We start from the raw sequence: 18493 nt of genomic DNA, 5'->3' as shown, positions 1-18493 counted from the left end.
CTGCACAAAATAGTACAAAATAGTACAATATTGGAGTCGAGTGATTATACAATAAGACTTGAATGAGGTGCACTAAACAGTAGGCAAGATACCAGACAATACCACCCCATAGGGAACTTCTAGTTAACCAACTAATAAGAAACCAACTAATGTATACTCCCCCTGTAGAGGAAAATGAAAAACCCTCACCCTATAACCGACCCCTCCTAATTGGCTTGCAATTTTATCCAGTCTAAACCCCCCTCCCTCCCCCCTCTTACCGTTACCCCTCCCTCCCCGGGAATGCACACCAGCTACTCAGGTTTAGTGAAATACAGGAACGCTAACCATTGGCCAGCCACGGGCAAGGCACATGTCACCCATCCAATACTGAATTGTCCAAAACACATCGCTGTAGTGTGGGGGATAACGAGTTCCAGTATTTATGCCAAAGCCCTTGACACTTGGCTTGAGCTCCTTGCGATTTTTGTTGCGCCGTAAGACGATCAAAACGAAAGACTTTAAACAATCGATGCTTCCATATATCAATTTGCGGAGCGTCCTTGGAGATCCATTCCATAAGTATCGGTTGTAACGCTACCAATAAAGCTTTTTGTAGAAACGTGCCGTCGTGCTCCGATATATGGCCCTTTACTCCGGGCAGAAGACGCAATAAACATAGTTCCGGCGTCTTTGGCAGATCTGAGACAGCCAAGTCAAGACACCGTCCCAATATTTTTTTACTTTTATACACCCCCACAGTGCATGAATTAACGTTCCTGATTCTTGGTTGCATTTTTGACATACATCATCGTCCCACAACTTAAAACGAAACCCACGAGCTCTGGACATATACATACATCTTAAAACTTTATAACCCATCTCCCTCAAAGCAATATTTTCCGTAGCCCCCACAATGTCTTGCAGAATCTGAGCTATTTGCTGCACAGTTAAACTAATCCCGGCATGAGAGTCCCATTTACACCGAATCTCATTCAAAAGTGTCTGAGAAGATATCTCCCTCAGAGTGCGAGAGAAAACCGAGCAGGAATTTGTCCGCTTTCCTATCTGCGTGAAAAATCCAAGTAACTTTTGAAACTGGAGCCCCAGGCCACTGACCGATTTAAACTGGGTGTCATGATAATGTCGCACCTGCAAATAGGCATAGAAGTCCTTAGAGTCTAAAGCATATTTGTCTTGCAAGGCTTGAAAACTGTATACAGTCTCCTGAGCGGCATCCCAGAACTGGTTCATTTTAATAAGACCCTTCCGTTCCCAGTGATAGAAAATAATACTGGTCCTTCCGCTCTCAAATTGTGGGTTACCCCTTATGGTAACAAAAGGAGAAACGGACCCCACAATGAGCAACCTATTTCTGCAGAGATACGCCCATGCCCGCCGACACGATTGAAGGAGAAGGCTTTTTTTTAACACGACTCGAGATTTCATCTGGGCCGATATGTAACATATTTTCTGGGTAGAAAGGGGCCAGCCAGTCCCTAATGAAGTCACATGGGGAGAATAACATCGTTCCCTGGAACCAGTCCTGCATATGCCGCAATAAACATGCCAGGTTATATTCCCTCCAATTGGGACAAGCTAGCCCACCTTGAGTATAGGGAAACATTAATGAACGGAGAGAAACTCTCGCTCTCCTTCCCCCCCAGAGGTACCTATTCAAAATCCGGTAGATCTGCTGCAAATCCTTTTTTGTCAACCAGATAGGTATATTTTGCAAGACATATAACCACCGTGGCAGCTCAAGCATCTTTACTAAATTTATTTTCCCCATCAGTGATAAAGGTAACTTAGTCCAGGTCCCTAGACGATGGTCCATCTGTTTGATAAGTGCTCCGATATTCGCCCCCTTAAGCTGGCCCACTGATCTCGTCAGGTGAATTCCTAAATATCGCATCGTCGCCCTGACCCAGCGGAGAGGGAATAGTCCGTCCCAGTGATCTTTCACCCCCGGTCCTATATCCATGGCCTCTGACTTCTCTACATTAATCTTTAGGCCTGCGAAGCTCCCAAAATGTTCCTGGTGAGCTAAAACATACCTCAGCGACCGTTGGGGAGAAGTCAGAAAGACCAGAACATCGTCAGCGAATGCCGACACTTTAAATTCCAAAGCCCGGCCCCTATATCCCACAATCTGCCTATCCAAGTCGATTTTCCTTAGTAGAGGATCTATGGTAAGTATATACAACAGAGGTGACAAAGGACAGCCTGTCTAGTGCCCCGATGTAAGTAGAAATCTTGGGAAACATGCCCATTCGCCACAATTGCCGACTTTGGATTAGTATATAGCATTCGTATGTTTTTCACTATGTCCCCCTTAATACCATATCTATCCATCACTGAGAAAAGATACGCCCAAGACACTCTATCGAATGCCTTTTCGGAGTCGAATCCTACTACCAGGGCCGGGATATCCCTGGCAACACATTCCTCCAAGGCAATCAGTAATTTTGTTAAATTGGAGCTCACGGATCGTCCCTTTACAAAGCCCACCTGTGTGGCGGCAATGATGGAAGGAAACACCTGGCCCAGCCTGTCAGCCATTATTTTCGCAAATATTTTAGCCTCATAGTTGAGCAGAGAGATGGGCCTGTATGAAGCAGTAGACGCTAGGTCTTTACCAGGTTTCTCCAGAACCGTAATGTAGGCCTTAGTAAAATCTTCCGGAAAAACCCCCTTCCGCTGAGCTGTTTCAAAAAATTTCAGGAGGTCTGGAGCTATTTGATATAGTAAGCTTTTATAATACTCTGCACAAAAGCCATCGGGACCTGGTGCCTTCCCCCTTTTACTCGTTTTTATAATACTAATAATTTCTATCAACTGCATTGGCTGATTCAGCTGAACCAGCTGCTCCATCGTAAGCTGAGGTATGGGCAAATCCTTAAAGAAAGCCGCCTCCTGATCACTACCGCCCAGCCTATCATCTGTGTACAATTTCATATAGAAATCACGAAACTCCGCACACACCTCTGCCCCCTTCTGGATAGGTTGACCTTGTTTGTCTCTTAATTTTGCGATATAGGATTTCCCCCTGGCCGTCCTGGTTAAGGTAGCTAAGAGGCGACCCGCCTTATTTCCGTACCTAAAAAATCTATGTTCCCCATAGAACAGTGTTTGTTGAGCTTTGCTGTGAAGGAGCCCATTCAAGAGATGTAAAATGGCGTAATATTCGTCCCTTGTTTGTGCATCATTTCTAGCCACCATCTGGGTTTTCGCCTCCCTGAGCTTCTCCTCTAGTTGCTTTATTTGTTTATGCATATTTTTAGCTCTGGCCCTCATATATCCCAGTATTTCCCCCCTCATTACCGCCTTGCCCGCCTCTCAGAATAGAATAGGATCTTCTCTATGTTGGCTATTATTACTCTCATATTCCTTCCATTTCTCTTTTAGAAATACTTGAAATTTTTTATCCGCAGTCAGATGACTGGGGAATTTCCACAGCGGAGGGCCCAAATCGTCCCCCTGTACCTTAATCTCCAGCCAAATAATCGCATGGTCAGAAATTTCTATGGGACCAATCTCCGCTTTCAAAATCTGCGGGAACAGGGAATCTGTAGTTAAAAGATAGTCTATCCTAGAGAGCGTGGTATGTGCCCTCGAGACATGCGTATAGTCACGCTCAGTGGGGTGTAAAGTACGCCATATATCCATAAGGCTCAACTCCTTGATAAGATAATCCACACCCTTCCCGGGTCCTCCGTCCCGTCGGACTGCCCCACTTGATGTGTCCAGGGATGTGTCATGCACACAGTTCAAATCTCCCATAAGAATGAGCTGCCCTTTGCCCGCCACTAATAGTTGAGCCGCCAAATTCTGAAAGAAGCATGTGTGTAGGAGTTCGGACCATATACAGTGCAGATAGTATACTCCCTGCCTTTAATTTTTCCAACTAAAATAAGGTACCTGCCTTCCGCATCCACTATCTGCTGCTTCAGCTCCATAGGTAGATTTCTATGGATCAAAATCGCAACCCCTGCTTTTTTATTGTACGCGGGTGCATGTTGTTTGATGTTTAATGAGGAATGGAGATTTTTCTATTTATCCATTGCTGCACTGCATACAGAGTCTGGCTTGTTGCTGTTTCAAGTTCAGTTTTTGTCTGTATGTTTCTATTTATACTTTATCTCTTTATTCTGTATTTCGTGTGGGTGGGTCTCTATGTTCTGTTTATGTGACTGAGGTAAGGTATTCTGCTAGCGAGTAGTTTCTATATTGGGATCTATAACAGCTTCGCTTGCTCTGTTTTTCTAATAGCAGATGTATTGCTGTTTTAGGATCTGGTGTAATATTTGCAATGTTGCCTTTTCATAGGTAGGGTTTTGACTGCCGGCATTTAGTGCTGTTTTCATATGGGAGGTTTACTATTTCATAATTCAGTTTACTCAAAGCATTCTGAGAGCCAAACCCACACCAAACACACTTTATAATAAGCCCTAATACCATATGGCTGCAGGTGGCTTTTTTGCAGAGTTTTCTAGTTGGTACCATAGCAGTACAAGTAAATAATATATATGTTGTGATATTTTTATCTTAAAAGATCTTACTTGAAATATTCTTGTTCATGTAAAATTTGTTACTATAAATACTTTTTTTTTTTTTTTAACTAATTGTGGGAAGGGTGGGGCCTGGTGTGTATGCAAGGCTGTACGGTTTGCCTATGGTGCCTAATACCATTGCACAAGTCCTAGCTGCAATGGCTCCAAAAGAGAAAGTAGTATTCCCATCTGGAGCAACTTCAGATTAGTGGCTCTCCCTAGTCTCAGCCACTTTTTATAAGCCTAGGGAACAATATGGATTACTTCTGATCATTTTTTCCCCCTGAAGTAGGTGGGCAGAGCAAAGCCCGAGGAACCACAAAAGTAGCAGACTATGTAGCACGTAGTCAATGGTAATGCCCTGGAGTGGTGGAAGGGTGGCAGAGAAGTGGAGGCAAGCTACAAGCATGGGAAGGGGGGGGGGGGGTTGAGCCAGGAGGATATAGCTGTGCAGTATTGATGACACTTGTGTCTGAGGTGATGGGACTGAGCTCTGAGAGAAGCAGTTGGCTATGGAACCAGCAAGTCTCAGATTGGGACTGGAAACAGAGGGAGCTGCTGCAGAATGGGGAAGGGCTGGCAGCAAGCAAGAACTTTACACTATGATGCGGCAATGCTGGGGTTGGAGCATACACTGTGTGAGCACATAAGCAGAGGCACAACAGTAACGTGTTTGTGTGTGTCTGGGTTACACAGAGAAATAGACAGTTTCTGCAATCTATAAATCTGTTGCTGTGACTGAGCATATGTGTCTGACACTAGCTGGCAGTATAGTTGTCATTACTTATTCTGGTTGAAGAATTGCTTGGTTGGCCAGACCAGGCAAGATAGATTAGATATAAACAGACAAGTGGGGGGGAGCCCAACCGAATTGCATAGATGGAACAGGGGCTTCCACTAGGTTTGCTCACCTTTGGTCTAGTGTATGCTCTACTTCTTAGTTATTTAGGAAAATGTGAAACTTATTTTTTAGATATCTGGGCTTAATACTGCCAAGTTCCAGGATCAACTTGGCATGCTTTTGGGAGCTGTTGATGCATGTTCTGCAAAGAAAGTGCACAAGGGAGATAGATATCCCATGGACCAATTTTGAAAAAATCCCCCATGTTATTTTCCTGCAATCAGCCCCTGTACACTAACTACTTTCCTCTTAAGCAGTGGCACCAACTGCTGACTTGAAGAACAATTCAAAATGTTCAGGGCTTTTTAGAACCACTTTTCTCAACATGTCTCAGAAGCAGTACATCAGCAAACTAAGTTCACCACCAGGATTCAAACAACTTCAGTGGCATCTGTGCTACTACTACCCACCACATAATTTGCAAGAAGTCAGGTATACTTCCATTTATACGCACAGTTCAGCAATCCTAAAGAAAATTAACCACTTTTACAGCTTTTCCCTATGCATAATATAGCAATAGGGATGTAAGGGATATGGATTTTTAGAACTGCTTGCCTTTCCAAACCCATACTCAAGGTGATTAATATTCAGATACAGCAGGTAGTTAGTTCCCTTCCAAAGGAGGTTTATAATCTAAGTTTGAACTTGCCCAAGATCACAAGGAGCTTCAGAGGGATTTGAACTCTAGCTTCCCTGGTTCTCAGCCTGCTGCTCTAAGCACAAGGCTACTCCACCACTACTGAACCAAAACTGATTTTCATCCAGAAATGCAACTGCTCCTGTGACTGTGTATTTATCATAAGTGTGACCAAACTTTGAGAAAAAAAAAAACTACTTTAGAGATAAGCTATTTCTCAATTTCTCATGATTAATTATTAAAACAAATGTAGATAATTACAGATTATGATGATATTTAGTTTCTTTACTATATTTCCTGTAATATATGATCAAATTATTACCGGTTATGGTAAAGACTGAATTTTGCCAACAGGAATATAAAAACCAAAGAATCCCATACTATAAAAATGTTCTACCTGTCACACACTTTACCATAAAAAGAGCATGGTATCCCATCCCTCAAGCTGCTAATTGCCTCAGCCACACTGCTATGCTGCTGCAGATAAACACACCAGGATGATAATTAAGCCCCTGGAATCAGATAATATTAACCACTTGGTGCAGTGCGCAGCAGTCACATGAAAGGAGGTCACAGTCAGACCTGGACCAGCAGCAGGTGGGTTGCAGTCACATAAGGGGAATGCCAACAAGCAACCTCAACAGTTTATTATCTATACCCTGTATCTCCCGTCCTGTGATAGGCCCCAATTTCCCACCTTCTGGCATTCCTGGACTTGTGGGAAAGTCATATAACCTTCCACTACAAGTCCAACTAACTACCACACTTGGCACCTACTCTCCCTCTGAAAAGATGATGCAGGCAGAAGCAGCTGGCATCACTCCTGCCTGACACTGCTCATCGCCACTGGACCCGGGTTTCTCCAGCGCTGCATCCCACCATTCTCACACTGATTTGGAGTTCTTTGCTGGGGTTCCACAGCCTGCGGCTGTGAGAACGGGTACTGCCTCCCTCGATGTCTGTACCAGTAAGCAAATAAGCTGACCCTGAATGAGTCAAATCCTGCTGCTATGAACAGTCTCCAAAAAGAAAGGGAGGAGAGAGAAAGAGGTGGGGCCCAGCTTCAAGAATGGGGAAGGAAAGAGCTGAGGAGAATGTAGTAGAATCTTGCTTTTGGGAAAAACAGTATGGTGGAATCCGTATTGGAAAGGAAAGTGGTGGGGTCCAGAAAGGGGAGAGGAGAGAGTGCAGGGAAGTGGTGTGTGAATGTTGCAGGACCCTCTATATCCTTGTACCAGTGCTCAAGCTATCATTGTGCCACCACAAGCAACCTATCACTTATGACAGACTTTCACAGCTAGTGACCAATAAACCTAAATAATCCACAGCTGTTCAGCACCATGGTCTGGACAGCTCCTGTTAGACAAATGCAGCTGGCCAAGACTATAGTGCTTAAACATTTTTGAAACATGCTAAACAAAAAAAAAAAAAAAAGAAATGCAGATATGAAAATCCAGCGGTGACAAAAATATAAAATTAACCTGGCTACTAGTTTTCATTCACAGATGACCACAAAATCACAAGACCATAAGAGTGGCAGCTTCTACTCTGTGTAGTGGCAGAACTGTGGCCTCGAGAGTGGCATAGAGATGAGCTCCCTGATGGAAAGTGCCAGAGTTCAATCTTACAAGACGTTTCTCACACAGCAATCGAATTAGTGCACCTTCACCTTACTAGAGATGAGAGAAGAGGCACAAAGGAAACTGCTATCCCCTCCACACCACATTTTCAAAGCCTTGATAAAGAGTCTGTAGTGGATGCCTACAATGGCATAATGTGCAATACAGTCTGCCAGCCAATTGGACAATGTTCATTTGGCAATTTCTATGCCCATTCGGTTAGGATTGTAAGAGACACATAGTTGCAAGGCCTGATGATTTGGCAGAGTTCTTTTTCTGTAATAAGCCAATAGCCTTTTACAGTGTAAAGAATGAAGGGCCTTTTCACTCATTCATGTGTGGCCTTCTGAAGAACATGGGAAACATAATAGCTCAATTAACATAGAAAGCAGAGACTATCTTCAGCAAAAACATTTGGTGAGTGTGAAGCACCTCTCTATTATGAAAAAATTACATATGAGGAGATTAATAAACAAAAACCTGAAGTTCACTGACTCTGGCAGAACAAGAAATAATATTTTCCATATGAGAATTTGATAGAAGAGGAATCCAGTGGTTCAAAATGTGACTTCATAAATTGTTGCAGAACCAAATTAAGGTCTCATGAAACAGGTGGTTTGACAACTGGAAGCTTAGTATGCCATAAGCCTTTCATGAATTTTGATCACAAAAGATTAATGGAGATTGGCCTACTCTCAATCTGAATATGGTAGGCCACTATGGCACTGATATGTACTGAAAGCAGAGGAAGAAAGGAAGAGCAAGGACTGGAGTAGCTCTTCTGCCTCACATGCAAACAGGTCCAAGGAGCTTTGCTGACACCAGGAGAACAGTTTCCATTTAAGACATAAGCTCTCCTAGTTGAAGGTTTTCTAGTGGATATTATGACCTCAACTTGTTTGGATAAAGACAATTGGGTGATCAGCGAGTGCCCAACATCCAAGTTCAGATGGTATAAACATCCCTCTTGAGTTAACAAAAATGGATCACAGGGCCGAAGGATAGTTGTACCAGGTATGCAAATCATACTTGTCTAGACCACACTGGTGCAATAAGTATCAGATGGACCTGGTCTTTGAACTGTCTTGCTATCAGCGGAATCTATGGAAAAACATACATGAGCTCTGCATTCTAACTAAACAGAAAACCTTCCTGAGCAGATCTGGGTTCGCTGGGAAGAATGGAACAAAATCTTTCCTCTTTTCCTTCAATAAAAAATGGTCAACTGATGGATGACCCCAAAGACCAAACAGTCTACCAGCTGTTGACTGTTGCTGGGACCATTCATGTGGACAAAATGCATTGCTGAGGTGGTCTGCTTGCGTGTTCGTGATCTTGGGAGGTAGGTTGCTTGAAGAACTGCATGATGATTGCACGTCCATTCCCATATTTTTATTGCCTATTGGCAGAATCTCCATGATTCCATGCCTCCTTGTTTGTTGACACAGAACATTGCTACTTGATTGTTTTGAATGAGAATATTCTTTCCCTTGAGGGGATGTGAGAAAGTTATTAAGGCATGTGATTCCTTTCAGTTCTAGAAGGTAGATATGAAAATGCTTTTCCGTTAACGACCAAGTCCCTTGGGTTCAGAAGCGGCCCTTGTAAACTCCCCATCTCTTAGTGGAAGCATCTGCCACTACCCACCCAGGGCTTAATATGTAGACAAAAAGGAAGGGATGAGATGGGCTGGGCCATGGAACGTGAGAAGTGGGATGAGCATGAACTCTCTCACACATACAAAGCAGAAGAAAGAATTGCCAAAGAGGTAAAGCGAGGTGACAAAACATTTTTCAGATACATCAGAGAAAGAAGAAAAGTCCAAAGTGGTATAGTGAAACTGAAAGGTGGAAAAGATCAATGTGTGGAGAGAGACAAAGAAATGGCAGAAATATTAAACAAATGCTTCAGTTCAGTGTTCACTCAAGAGGACCCTGGAGAAGGACTGTCACTAGTTAACAAGAAACCGGAGGGGAGTGGAGTAGATGTAACTCCATTTACAGTAGAGAATGTATGGTAAGAGCTGGGGAAACTGAAAGTGGAAAAGCCATGGGGCCCGATGAGGTTGATCCCAGGATACTGAAAGAGCTCAGAGATGTGCTGGCGGCTCTGCTGAGTGACCTGTTCAATAGATCCCTGGAAACGGGAGTGGTCCTGCTTCACAAGAGTGGGAGCAGAGAGGAGGCTGGTAACTACAGACCGGTTAGCCTCACCTCGGTGGTGGGAAAAGTAATGGAGTCGCTGCTGAAAGAAAGAATAGTAAACTATCTACAGTCGGGAGAATTGCTGGACCAGAGGCAGCATAGATTTACCAGGGGAAGGTCCTGTCAGACAAATCTGATTGACTTTTTTGACTGGGTGACTAGGGAATTGGATAGAAGAAGAACGCTCGATGTCATCTACTTGGATTTCAGCAAAGCTTTTGATATGGTCCTGCACAGGAGGCTGGTGAGCAAAATGAGAAGCTTAGGAGTGAGTGCCGAGGTGGTGGCCTGGATTACAAACTGGTTGACGGACAGAAGACAATCTGTGATGGTAAGTAGAACTTACTCTGAAGAGAGAGCAGTGTTAAGCAGAGTGCCGCAAGGATCAGTGTTGGGACCGGTCCTTTTCAATATCTATGTGAGCGACATAGTGGACGAGATAGAAGGTAAGGTTTGTCTTTTTGCCGATGACATTAAGATCTCTGCAACAGAGTGGACACACCGGAAGGAGTGGAGAGGAGGAGACGGGATTTAAGGAAGCTGGAAGAGTAGTCGAATATATGGCAGCTGAGATTCAATGCTAAGAAGTGCAGAGTCATGCATATGGGGTGCGAAAATCCGAAAGAACTGTATTCGATGGGGGGTGGGGGGGGTGAAGGGCTGATGTGCACGGAGCAGGAGAGAGACCTTGGGGTGATAGTGTCAAACGATCTGAAGTCGGGGAAACAACTTGACAAGGCGATAGCTAAAGCCAGAAGAATGCTGGGCTGCATAGAGAGAGGAATATCGAGTAAGAAAAGGGAAGTGATTATCCCCTTGTACAGGTCCTTGGTGAGGCCTCACCTGGAGTACTGTGCTCAGTTCTGGAGACCGTATCTCCAAAGGGACAGAGACAGGATGGAGGTGGTCCAGAGAAGGGCAACCAAAAAGGTGGATGGTCTTCATTGAATGACTTATGAGGAGAGACTGAAGAATCAAAATATGTGCACCCTGGAGGAACAGAGGTGATATGATACAGACTTTCAGATACTTGAAAGGTTTTAATGATCCAAAGACAACGACAAACCTTTTCCGTTGGGACAAAAAAAATCAGCAGAATCAGGGGTCACGATTTGAAGCTCCAAGGAAGAAGACTCAGAACCAATGTCAGGAAGTATTTCTTCACGGAGAGGGTGGTGGATGCCTGGAACACCCTTCCGGAGGAAGTGGTGAAGACCAAAACTGTGAAGGACTTCAAAGGGGCGTGGGATAAACACTGTGGATCCATAAAGTCTAGAGGATGTGAATGAAGAGAGGGTGGCTTGCGAGAAAGACGGCTACTACCTGAAGATAATACCCTTATTCAATAGACATACCCACGGTTAATGCGACTCCGACAATGCTCTATGCTTCAACGGCAAGAGGAAATGTGAAAAAAAGGATTTGCATTCACAAAAAAGCGGGGAGTAGCTTGCTTGTTACGGTGGTTACTACCCCGAATCAATTAAGCCTGATACTTCACTTTCAATACATATCCAGAGTAGCTCTCTGCTTCAACGGCTGGGGGGGGGGGGGGGGGGGGGATGAAGAAATGTGGATTTATATTCAGATAACAACCAAAAAGGACTGAATTGCACAGGCTAGGTAAACAAATAAGCGTGGGAGTAGCTTGTTTATTGCAGCGGTTACTACCCCTAACCAATTAATCTAGATACTTCACTTAGAAGCAGTTCCAGCACTGCTCTCTTCATTAATGGCGGGAGTGGAAGGGAAATAGAACCAAAAGGTTATATTAATGGCGGGGTGGAAGGGAAATAGAACTAAAAGGTTACTAAAGGCCAAGAGTAACAGATAAGTATGAGAAAGAAAAAAAAAAAAAAAAAAAAGAGTGAAAGCTTGCTGGGCAGACTGGATGGGCCAGATGGTCTTCTTCTGCCTTCATTTCTATGTTTCTAAATACCCAAACACATTCTTCCTACTCTTAATATGTTCAATGAGCACTGGCAGGTGAAGAACTGGGGGTGGGGGGGGGAATGTAAAATTACTGGGGTAAGGAGAAGGCAGATAGAATGGCACTTTCTTCCCTAACCTCCTCCTCTGCCCTGGTTATCCTGATTTTTCAGCCACAGTCCGTCCCCCACCTTATATTCCCCAGCGTTCTTTGTCTTCCCCCACCCCCGGTCTTAAAACCCCTAAGTCTAACTCCGTATTCCTGGTGATCCTCAAGCCCAAACTCTCCCTGAAAAATCACCCTCTAGTAACTTCCTTCCTCTCCCTTCTTGGTCAACAAAGAACTAGTCTCCTCTTCAAGCCAGAATCAGCTGGTTCACATCTGCTTAAGGAGGCAACAGACTGGTGTGAAATGACCGCTACCCTCAGTCTCTTTGGACAGAGGTGTGGGGCCTGGAATTCAAAAACATGGCCTGCTCTTTACCTCCTTGGGGATAGAAAGGAGGGAACAATGCCACATGCTCTCCACTCTCTCTTCTTCCTCTCCCTTTACAAATACCCAATGCTATTTCCTCTCCTTCCAATCACTTCACTCAGACTGCCCCCCACTTTGATCTCACAATCAGGCCGATACAGTAAGGAGCAGTAGGAAGAGCTGCGTTAGTGCCGGGCGCACCCGCGGTTGCCACACGCATAGTCTGGCTCACCTACCACTCGATACTGTATTGAAATGTCATGCAAATGCAAGCTGCGTCCAAGAAGCGTCCGTGAAGCGTTAGGCCCGCGCAACCCATTTTACTGTATAGAGCGCTATACAGTATCCTGGGTGCGCTGGCCTAATGCTTCACGGACACGCTGGTATCTGTCATTTCAAATGTCATTTCAAATGTCATTTGAAATGACTGGTACCAGGAAGTGGACAGTTCTCCTACGCTCGGGATTACCAGTCCTCTCTCCCCTCCTCCCGAAGCAAGGCGCAGGGAGGGGGGGAGAGAGGACTGGTGAAACGACATGTAAAGTGTAAAGCAACGAAGTGACTTACTTTTCTTGCAGCCCTCCTCTGGAGACAGACCGCGGCTCCCCTGCCTCCCGGGGGGGCAGCTGGTGGCAAAAGCGGCCCCGCCGGCGAAGATGGATGCCTGCACGGGCGAAAGCGGCCCCTGTGCGTGCAATTTGGCCGCTCAAGGCGTGACGTCACGACGTTTGGCGTCACGGCATGTGACATCACGTCTTGAGCGGCCAAATTGCACGCACAGGGGCCGCTTTCGCCCGTGCAGGCATCCATCTTCGCCGGCAGCTGCCTCCGGGAGGCAGGGGAGCCGCGGTCCGTCTCCGGAGGATCCGTGATCGCTGGAAACTCGTTGATTTGCTTGCAATCAGAGTCCTTTTACAGAGGGCTGGACCTGCATGGGGCCTTGTGTGAGCTAACAAGGGGTGCTTTACGCTGGCAGCAGTGAATGTATTTGTTGTCCTCCTCCTCCCTACCGCCATGTCTTCCTGAAATTTAGAGTGTACAATGGGAGACACTGCCAGGAAATACCTAGGGATGAGCCTTAAAGCCTAAGCAGCTTAATGGTGTAGAGAATCACTCACCCCAGCAAGGTGAGTTGAATGTTGAGCAAAAGGCACTGGATCCAGCCTTGGCTTTCGGACCCAGACCCCAGTGTGTCCCCTCATATATTACTGGGACCACCAAGAACAGCTGGTATGGCGATGGCAGGCCCAGACCTCATGGGAGCATGGTTAGTGACACTGGGGTAGTACCAACCCTGGCAGAAATAATTTTACCACATGTAGCGTCTGTGAAGAGGCACAGTTTAAGCCATCCCCGGTGGCCCTGGCAAACACATTTTTCCAAAAACCACAAATGCTTCCCTTCCGGGAGGCAGGGGAGCCGCAGTCCGTCTCCGGAGGAGGGCTGCAAGGAAAATAAGTCGCTTTGTTGCTACTTTTTTTTTTTTTTTCTTCGATTTTTCCGCTTTCGTTGCTTCGGGAGGAGGGAGAGAGGACTGGGGCTGCCCCGGAGACCAGCACCCATGGACGCAGCCAGGGCAGGTGAGCGGGGGCTGGGGGAAAGTTTGCCACCTACCCTTACCCCTGCCTCTAACGCAGGGGTAAGGGTAGGCGGTAAGTTAGCAGGTTAAACACGCGGCAAAACTGCAGGTTAAAAAAGCGATAGTCGGGGCGCGTGTTACTGTATGGGAGGGAATAGCTAATTCCATCGTTTACATCTAATATTTATTTATTTATTTATTTAAAGAATTTATATACCGGGGTTCCTGTATAGTATACATATCACCCCGGTTTACAAGGAACCAAAACTATCGCTAAGGAACCGTAACTATCGCTTCATTTAGCGGTTTACATTGAACATTTGGCGGTTTACATTGAACATAGTTAATTTGAGAAAACATAAATAAACATAAATAAACATAAAATAGTTAATTTGAGAAAAGGTATATAATATGGTTAACCAGTTAATAACTAAAAGGCAGGTTAATAAGTACATAAGTAAGTAAATAACATTGAACTTGATAGAATCTGGTAACAGGATAAAATATAGTGTTGCATATGCTTAAGTACAGTTTCGTGTTAATTTCTTCAGAGAGATATAAGCTGGGGAAGATACGGAGGATATGAAATGCCTTTTTTCATGCTTTTGGGGGGGTCAAGAACGAATAACAGACGCCCCTGCTCCCAGCTGTGATATTCAGAGCAAGGTATTGCATGCTGCGGGCGGAAAGGGTTACCCGGTGATTTAAAGAGGCGGTAAGAATGGGTTAAAGGGGATAGTGTATCGCGGGTTGGACTAACGCGGCCGAAAAGTGAGTAGAAAGCGGGTTAGAAGCAGGGTAACCGCGGCCGCACTTTACTGTATTGACCTGTATGTCATAGTCCAATCCCCTCACTCGAATCCCACAGCACTTTTGATCCCAATTCACTCTTTCCCCCTACGCCCACACAATCCATAGCCTCTGCGATCCCTTCATTCACTCTTTTGCCCTCCCACATCCCAACACTCACTCTCCTTCCCCCCTTCTTCTAATCCCCTCATTCACTCTTGACCTTTTTTACCCTCACCAGTGAAGGTAAGGTTGCTGGGCTCTAAGAGTAGGGATAATGGAAGCTTGTCCCAGAACTTTGGTGTGTAACAGCTGGGATCAGGCTGTGATCAGCCAGTTGTCCAGTTAGGGGAACACTTGTTCTCCCTGACCTTGCAGGTGTGCTGCAACTATTTCAAGGCATTTGGTGAAGATGCTCTGAGCTGCCAAGAGGCCAAAGTGAAGTACCCTGTAATGGTAATTGGAGGAATCCATCTGGAAGCAAAGGTAGCACCAGGTCGAAAGCATACATCCACTTCCTGAATGTAGGGGAGAATTGTATTGAGGGAATTCATTTTTAACATCTCGCAGAGAAAAGGTTTGTTCGGTTTTCTCAAATCCAGAATGGATCGCAATTCCAACAATTCTGGTGGGATGAGAAAGAAGTTGCATCAAGTGAGACTGATTTGGATTGGAGGTTGAACAATGGGGAAGAGAAGGTAACCGGAAAAAATGCAATTGGTACTCAAATTCCATGATTTTGAAGAACCAGAGATTTTATGTTATCTGGTGCCACTCCTGTAGAAGGTTTGGATTCTGCCCCCCACCCCACCAGAACGCTGTTGAGCCAGAAGGAGCAAGAGCCAGTACCTTTGGAAAGGTCGAATAGAACACCTTTGAAAATACAGTCTCTTTTACGAGTAGAAAGAGAATCTCTAAGAAGATGGCTGCTCTGGTCCCATCAATCACCACATTTTCTTCTTTTATTTGGGCCACAATTTCTCTGAGCTTTTCTATGAATAGATTTTCCTGAAGACATAGCACAACTGCTAATTTCTCTTGGACATCATTGGGAATACTGCTGGCCATATGTTGAGCTGCAATAGAAGCTGCCGAGATAAATGATACAGTATCGAAGGACTCAGAACAAATTATTTCCAGGACCCACTGGTCCAATGAAACCTAGGCCCACTCCATGCAATACCTTGCTCTGAATATCACAGCTGGGAGCAGGGGCGTCTGTTATTCGTTCTTGACCCCCCCAAAAGGCCTCTCGCCCCCTGAGCTGCCCAATATCCTGACACTTTGGTCTTACACCAAATACCTACAATATTGACTTCCACCCAGAACTGAAGGAGTCTAGTTTACAGGTTGTCCATGTGCACATTTGTGAACATGTGTGGATCCAAAAAAACAGTAAACCAAAACCCCTGTACTTCCCTCATGTCTCCCCTGACGTCCTGAACATTTGGTATGGCTAGAACACCAAACGCAAAAATTATTAGATGTAACAATCTTATAAATCTTCTTTTCCTTTGGAAAGTAGGCCATCACCTTTAGCTCATAAAATAATTATCATTTCAATTATCAATATATAACAATAATATATATATATTGCAGTGACTCAGCAGGAAGATATCCTATGCATAAAACTCAGGCCCTAGCACCTGGAGGGGCATTGTGCTTGGAAGCAAGAGAAGGGAGAAGAGAATATTTATAGAGGGGGAAGGGAAGATCAGAGGAAACAAAAAAGTAAAAATAAAGGAAAGGAAACAAAATAAAGAACATAATACCAACACAAAAAAAACCCATTTCCCTGGCTTCTAAAAATTTTGGCTGATGCCTAAGTTTCATGTATTTATCTATTTATTAATTGAAATTAAAATTAGATTACACACCTTTCCTATATACATCAAAGTGGGATACAATAAAATTCAGAAAAACAATGCATTTCTACCCCTGCCAGAAGGCACCCCCTGCCAAATTAAGAACAATAGCCAGACCCTCCCCACCTTACCTCCTGCCAGATTCCACTATGGGTGAAATGATATGACTGTGCACTGTGAAGCAGCACTCAACACTGCCATTTCACCAGCAACAACGAGCCAGGAGGTGAACCAGGGAAGTCAGATTTCAAATCTCACTGGCGTTCCTTGTGACCTTGAGCAAGTCGTTGCCTCAGATACAAACTTAGGGCCCTATTTACTAAGCATTTTTCCCATAGACACAAAATGGAAGAAAGCCTTTAGTAAATAAACCCCTTAGATTGTAAGCCCTCTGGAGATAGGGAAATATCTACAGTACCTGAATATAATCCATTCTGAAGTGCCTGTAAAGTGGAATATAAATCAATAAAATAGTAAATAATAGTAAGAAGCTATCGTCCTTCTGAAGAGTGGCTGGGTTTCTAACTGTTGACCCAGGTTGGAGGGACCAGCAGTCAGATCCCCTGCTCCCTCCAACCTGGGTCAACAGTTAGAAACCCAGCCCTAAGTTTGTATCTGAGGCAACGACTTGCTCAAGGTCACAAGGAACGGCAGTGAGATTTGAAATCTGACTTCCCTGGTTATATCCACAAAATAAAGCCCAGCTAAGGTGAGCTACTACATTACAAAGATGGCCATCCCAGTCAGCTGGAAGCTCTGCTTGGCATAATCAAAAGATGTCACAAGTCTAAATAAAGGCATCTCATTAGCTACTGCAACTCTCCATGATTTATAATAGTTTGCCTTCAATGGAAAAACATTACACTGAACAGTCGCACTGTTCTCATATGTGCCTTCTAAAATCTCCAATAGAGGCAGGAAACTGGGATTCTTAACTAAAGGAACAAATTTTACATTAGATATGGTGGGAGATAAGCTGATGTGCATCAACCAGGAGAGAGACCTGGGGTTGATAGTGTCTGATGAGTTGAAGGCAGTGAAACAAATGTGACAAGACAGTGGCTAGAGCCAGAATAATGCTGGGATGCTTTGAGAGAGGCATAACCAGCAGAAAAAGGGACATGATAATGCCCTGTACAGGTCATTAGGGAGACCTCACCTGGAATACTGTGTTCAGTTCTGAAGGCCACATCTCAGAAAGAATAGAGAGAAGCTAGAGGCAGTCCAGAGAAAGGCAATTAAAATGGTGCAGGATATGCATTAGAAGTCATGTCATAAGACTTGAGGATCTAAAAGCGTGTACCCTAGAGGAGAGGAGAAACAGGAGGGATATGATACAAACTTTTGAAAAACAGAAAAGTATTAGTAATGCACAAAAGGCAAACCTTTTCCAATGGAAATTAATTTCAGGAAATAGGGGGCATGATATGAAGCTCCAACAGGGTAAACTGAGGACCAACTTCAGAAAGTATTTTTTCACTGAAAGGGTGGTGGATATTAATATAGTAAATGATGGCAGATAAAGACCAGATGAGCAACAAAGTGTTTAGGATTGCAATCTCCGCTCCATGCATATTACCCATCCTCAGAAAAGTTACCATCAGGCCGATACAGTACAGTGCGCTCTGACGGCACGCACTGTTTACCTGCCATTGGACGCGCATTTTCCCTTACCCCTTATTCAGTAAGGGGCGGAAAACGCACGTCCAACCCGCCGAACCTAATAGAGCTCTCAACATGCAAATGCATGTTGAGGGCCCTATTAGGTATTCGCGCGCGATTCAGAAAGTAAAATGTGCAGCCAAGCCGCACATTTTTCTTTCAGAAATTAGCGCCTACTCAAAGGCAGGCGCTAATTTCTTCCGGCACCGGGAAAGTGCACAGAAAAGCAGTAAAAACTGCTTTTCTGTGCACCCTCCGACTTAATATCATGGTGATATTAAGTCAGAGGTCCCGAAGAGTA

At 44.6% G+C, this 18493-nt stretch overlaps 1 protein-coding gene across 6 annotated transcripts in view; it reads right to left on the bottom strand.

Moving 5' to 3' along the window:
• ASCC3 (activating signal cointegrator 1 complex subunit 3) overlaps positions 1–18493 on the bottom strand; it is a 1498074-nt gene that overhangs the window by 1477566 nt on the left and 2015 nt on the right. For 2 of the 6 annotated variants that reach the window (XM_029595357.1, XM_029595356.1), the window contains exon 2: positions 17690–17834. The exons of the other annotated variants lie outside the window; for them this stretch is intronic. The gene's annotated coding sequence lies outside the window, so the exon portion shown is untranslated. The remainder of the gene's footprint in view (positions 1–17689; positions 17835–18493) is intronic. 6 annotated transcript variants of the gene reach the window in all.

Source organism: Rhinatrema bivittatum, chromosome 3 (assembly GCF_901001135.1).
Source record: "Rhinatrema bivittatum chromosome 3, aRhiBiv1.1, whole genome shotgun sequence".
NCBI lineage: Eukaryota > Metazoa > Chordata > Amphibia > Gymnophiona > Rhinatrematidae > Rhinatrema > Rhinatrema bivittatum.
Note: the sequence above shows the minus strand (reverse complement) of the source record. Positions and strands in the feature narration are given on the sequence as shown.